The sequence below is a fragment of the Schistocerca piceifrons genome, chromosome 3, assembly GCF_021461385.2.
Source record: "Schistocerca piceifrons isolate TAMUIC-IGC-003096 chromosome 3, iqSchPice1.1, whole genome shotgun sequence".
In the NCBI taxonomy this organism is placed as follows: domain Eukaryota; kingdom Metazoa; phylum Arthropoda; class Insecta; order Orthoptera; family Acrididae; genus Schistocerca; species Schistocerca piceifrons.
In genome coordinates, this window is record NC_060140.1 from 553,258,145 (window position 1) to 553,263,896 (window position 5,752).

Here is a 5,752-nt window from a genome sequence, read left to right on the forward strand (position 1 = left end):
AACGGAAATGTTGTGTGGTACGAGCGCTGAAGCTCTGGATCTGCTGGTCTGCGGCACCTGGCGCCTAGCGCCGGTTATAAATGACTTTCCCCCGAGTGCCTGTCCCCTCCGGTGTAGAGCCGTACGACGCCCATCGGCCGTGAGGCCGTTGGAAATAACAATGGAACAGGGGCCGTCAAACGCCCTAGTCTCGCCTATACAACTGTTTTCAAAGAGACAGTGGAAACTAAAAAAGATCACCCAGGATGGTGGATCGCTCAGCTCGTGGGTCGATGAAGAACGCAGCAAATTGCGCATTGATATGTGAACTGCAGGACACATGAAGATCGACGTTTCGAACACACATTGCGGTCCATAGATTCCGTTCCCGGGCCACATCTGGCTGAGGGTCAGCTACGTATACTGAAGCGCGAGGCGTTTGCCGCGCTTCGGAGACCTGGGAGTGTCGTGGCCACCTGTGGGGCCGGCCGCGTCTCCTTAAACGTTCGATGCGCGCCCGTCGCCTGGCGGTTCGCATACCGGTACTGTCTCGGTAGCGTGCACAGCCGGCTGGCGGTGTGGCGTGCGACACCTCGTACAACGACCTCAGAGGAGGCGAGACTACCCGCTGAATTTAAGGATATTACTAAGTGGAGGAAAAGTAACTAAAAAGGATTCCCCCAGTAGTGGCGAGCGAACAGGGAAGAGTCCCACACCGAAATCTGCAGGCTGTCGCCTGACGTGGTATGTGGTGTTTGGGAGGTTCCACTACCCCGACGCCTCGCGCCGAGCCCAAGTCCAACTTGAATGAGGCCATGGCCCGTAGAGGGTGGCAGGCCAGTTGCAGCCGGTGCGGGAGTCAGTAGGACCTCTCCTTCGAGTCGGGTTGCTTGAGAGTGCAGCTCCAAGTGGGTGGCAAACTCCATGTGAGACTAAATATGACCACCAGACCGATAGCCAACAAGTACCGTGAGGGAAAGTTGAAAAGAACTTTGAAGACAGAGTTCAAAACCACTTTGGCGTAAACGTGAGAAGTCTGAAAGGTCGAATGGGTGAGATTCACGCCCATCCGGCCTCTGGCCCCCGACCTCGGCAGATGGGGTCGGCCCCCCACGCCGAGCAATCCGCGGTGGGGTGGGGTCTGGTTGCCTTGCCACTCGCCGCGCGATGGGGCCGTTCCAGTGTGCAATGGGCCGCACTGTTCCCCTAGTAGGACGTCGCAACCCCCTGGTAGCCGGCCTACGGCCCGGGTGTGCAGGCTGTTCATCCGTGGGCGTCGGTTCGCTTCTGTTGGCCAGAGCCTCGGTGTCCTGGTTGGCTGCTCGGTGGTATATCTGGAGGAGTCGATTCACCCATTTAGACGCTCAGGATTCCGGTAAGCACAAGGGGTTCTTCACGGATGACAGACCTACCTGGCCCGGCCCCACCCCCGTGCCGCTGTTGGCTCAGGATGCTCTCGGGCGGAATAATCGATCTCGTCAACTGCGCTTCAGCTTTGGACAATTTCATGACCCGTCTTGAAACACGGACCAAGGAGTCTAACATGCGTGCGAGTCATTGGGCTGTACGAAACCAAAGGCATAATGAAAGTGAAGATCTCGCCATGCATGGGCCGAGGGAGGATGAGGCTTCCCTGCCCATCACGGGGCGGCAGTCTCTGCACTCCTGGGGCGTCTCGTCCTCGTTGCTAGATGAGGCGCACCTAGGGTGTACACGTTGGGACCCGAAAGATGGTGAACTATGCCTGGTCAGGACGAAGTCAGAGCAAACCCTGAGGGAGGTCCGTAGCGATTCTGACATGCAAATCAATCGTCAGAGCTGGGTATAGGGGCGAAAGACTAATCGAACCATCTAGTAGCTGGTTCCCTCCAAAGTCTCCCTCAGGACAGCTGGTGCTCGTACGAGTCTCATCCAGTAAAGTGAATAATTAGAGGCTTTGGGGCCGAAACGACCACAACCTATTCTCAAACTTTATATGGGTGAGATCTCCGGCTTGCTTGATATGCTGAAGCTGCAAGCAAACGACTCGGATCGAATTGCCAAGTTGGCCACTTTTGGTAAGCAGAACTGGCACTGTGGGATGAATGGAACGTCGAGTTAAGGCGCCCGAATCGACGCTCATGGGAAACCGTAAAAGGTGTTGGTTGATTATGACAGCAGGACAGTGGCCATGGAAGTCGGAATCCGCTAAGGAGTGTGTAACAACTCACCTGCCGAAGCAACTAGCCCTGAAAATGGATGGCGCTGAAGCGTCGTGCCTATACTCGGCCTTCAGTATGGCAGTCATGGCTGGTCCTTGCGGCGGGCCGCAAACCCCTGACGAGTAGGAGGGTCGCGGCAGTGGGCGCAGAAGAGTCTGGGCGTGAGCCTGCCTGGAGCCGCCGTCGGTGCAGATATTGGTCATAGTGGCAAATACTCCAGCGTGGCCCTGGAGGGCTGATGCGGAGAAGGGCTTCGTGTGAACAGCCATTGCACATGAGTCAGTGATCCTAAGCCCTAGGAGAAATCCGATGTTGATGGGGGCCAACATAGCATGATGCACTTTGTGCTAGCCCTCGTTGGGCGAAAGGGAATCCTGTTCCTATTCTGGAACCCGGCAGCGGAACCGATACAAGTTGGGCCCCGGAGACGCCGTCGGGAGGTTGGGGAAGAGTTTTCTTTTGTGCATGAGCGTTCGAGTTCACTGGAATCCTCTAGCAAGGAGATAGGGTTTGGAACGCGAAGATCACCACAGTTGCGGCGGTGTCCCGATCCTCCCCTCAGACTTTAAAAATCCAGCAGAGGGCCATGTGGAGGTGTCGCGCTGCTTCGTACCCAAATCTGCAGCAGGTCTCCAAGGTGAAGAGCCTCTAGACGATAGAATAATGTAGGTAAGAGAAGTCGGGAAATTGGATCCGTAACTTCGGGATAAAGAATGGTTCTGAGGATCGGGCCGTGTCGGGCTTGGTCGGGAAGTGGGTCAGCGCTAATGTGCCGGGCCTGGGCGAGGTGAGTGCCGTAGGGGTGCCGGTAAGTGCGGGTGTTTAGCGTGGGCGTGGTATGCTCTCTCCATTGGTTGGCCTCATGTTGTCCGTCGGTGCAGGATGCGCGCGCCTTAGATTGCTCATCCGGGGGCTCGCGGGTCTGCGGATTCTTTTCGGCCGCCATTCAACGATCACCTCAGAATTGGCACGTACTGGGGGAATCCAACTGTCTAATTAAAACAATGCATTGCGAAGGCGCTAGGGGGTGTTGACGCAATGTGATTTCTGCCCAGTGCTCTGAATTTCAACGTGAAGAAATAATGTCAACGTGAAGAAATTCAAGCAAGTGTGGGTAAATGGCGGGTGTAACTATGACTCTCTTAATGCTTACATGATGCGTCACATACGGACCCTCTCAATCCACCCCTCAGCATCCTAGCGATGTCGAGTGGATGATGGTTCACTTAGCCTCTCAGTGGGAAATCCTAGCTCTGGCCTTTACGTGGCGGAAGTCGTGATGGGAGCTGAGGGGAGGCAAAGAACTCTTTACTCTTTGCCTCTTCAGAGCTTCCCAACCAACAGAGTGGGTTGAACTTATCGGGGCTTGGGGGTTGCCTGCCCCCCTGCCTCCTATTTCAGCTGGCCCCAACACACTGAAGAAAACAGGTAGCGGTCCTCCCACAGGAGATGCCGCACCAGTTGCTGGGCCACTGTCTGACGCCCCCAGCCTGCGTCGGGTCGCCATGTCTCCCTTTCAGTGCCCGGAGTGCCATCGGAACTTCAGCACCAAGACTGGTCTTGGTGTGCACTGCTGCAGGTCTCATCCTGGTGGAGCGAATGCAGACATCAACATTCAGAGGACTAAGGCCAGGTGGTCTAGTGGGGAAATTTTACGCCTGGCCCATGCTGAAGCAGTGCTGACACTCGAGGGCACCCAGTTCCTGAACCAAGAGTTAGCGAATACCTTCCCAAACAGCTTACTTGAATCCATCAATTGTTAGCGTCATGTGGGAGCTTACAGGAACCAGGTTGCCGAGTTCGTTGCCGCCCTCTTTCCTTCTGTGGAGCGACCTCGCACCTCAGATGCTGCTGCACCTCCTGCAGGGACATCTGCAGCTTCCCTGACCCCACCGTCAGCAGAGGATCCTGTCCACCATGCTATCTGGTCGGCCTTAGCCACCATCGGGCTCAAAGTATTGCTCGGTTCACGACATCTTGGCGCTGGGACAAACTGCATCATGGCATGTCATCATGGACATGCTGCCACCTGCGCTTGATGCCATAGGTAGCAAGGAGGTGTCCCACAACCCCATCGCCCCCAAGCAGATGTCCCAGCCACCAGAGCGTAAACATACTCGGCACAGGTGGGAGTATTCCGTCTGCCAGCGCACCTTCTCCAAGAACGCGGGATGGTGCATTAATGGCCTTCTAGACGGTACACTGCTTTACCAACCACCTCCTATTCCTGGTTTGGTTGAATTTTGGAAAGACCTCTTCACCTGGCGTCCATCAGTCTGGGTTGACCGTCTAGATTGTCGGCTATTACTATCCCGAGCCGAGGTGCCATTTCAGCAGCTGTGGGCGCCCATCCCATTGGAGGATGTTGCTGCAGCGCTCCCACCTCGTCGCTCCACCGCAGGCCCTGATGGACTTACACCTGCCCAGCTTCGTTGTCTTCCCCGTGAGGTCCTCCTGAAAGTGTTAAACCGTTTCCTTTTGACCCGCTGCCTCCCATCCCAACTCCTCCAGGCCCGTACCTCCCTGCTGCGTAAGAAGGCCGCCCCAGCATCCCCCTCTGAATTCCGCCCTATCACGGTTTGCTGAGTCCTCGCCTGGGTCTTCCATAAGATCCTGGCAAGTCGGCTGATGCAGACCTGTGTGTTGGACAGGCGTCAGTGGGCCTTCCTTCCTCAGGATGGGATGCTGCACAATTCATTCTTGTTGGACCTGGCGATGACTCAGGCCAGGGTGAGCTGTTATTCCCTCTATGTCACGTCCCTGGCTGTGTCCAAGGCATTCGACTCTCTCGACCATGGCGCCCTGAGGGCACATGGTCTGCCAGACGAGTTCATTGGATACATCCTGGGATGCTATGAGGAGGGAGCAACGGTGATCTCTGGTTCGGGGAAGTCGCTGGGTCCAGTGCGGCCTTCAAGTGGCGTTCGGCAGGGCGACCCTCTTTCCCCTATCCTGTTTAACCTTTCGCTGGACCTCATGCTTGCTCGCCTCCCAGATCATGTTGGTGCTAACGTAATGGGACGACACCTGAATGCTTCCGCCTTCCCCGACGACCTCCTGCTGTTCGCTAAGACTAAGGGAGGTCTCCAGGACCTGATTGATACATCTATATCAGTTTTTGGAGACCTGGGTCTCCAGGTCAATCCCGGACAGTGTTTTACTCTCGCCCTTGCGGCATCTGGTCGCGAGAAGAAAGTCATGGTCGACAGCACCACGACCTTCAAGGATGGATATACCACCCTTCCTGCCTTGACAGTCGAGAGTAGTCTCCGGTATCTTGGCCTGGAGTTCTCTACCAGCGGATGCAGCCTCTTCCATCCGAGGTGGGATGTCGAGCGACTGCTAAGCGTCTTGTCCAAGGCACCATTGAAGCCGCAACAACGTCTTCACTCCATGAGAACGGTAGTTTTGCCAGGGTTCCACCATGGCCTGGCTCTGTCAAGGACCCGTCTTGTTGCTCTCTCCGCAGTGGACATCGCCATCCGTGCAGCTTTAAGATCTTGGCTGTGCCTCCCAGCGGACATCCCTGTTGCGTACTTTCACGCCCCTGTTACATCTGGGGGTTTGGGAGT

At 56.1% G+C, this 5,752-nt stretch overlaps 1 pseudogene; it reads left to right on the top strand.

Annotated features, from left to right (window-relative positions):
• Positions 1-237: 237 nt before the first annotated feature.
• LOC124790885 lies at positions 238-392 on the top strand (annotated as a pseudogene).
• Positions 393-5,752: the final 5,360 nt, after the last annotated feature.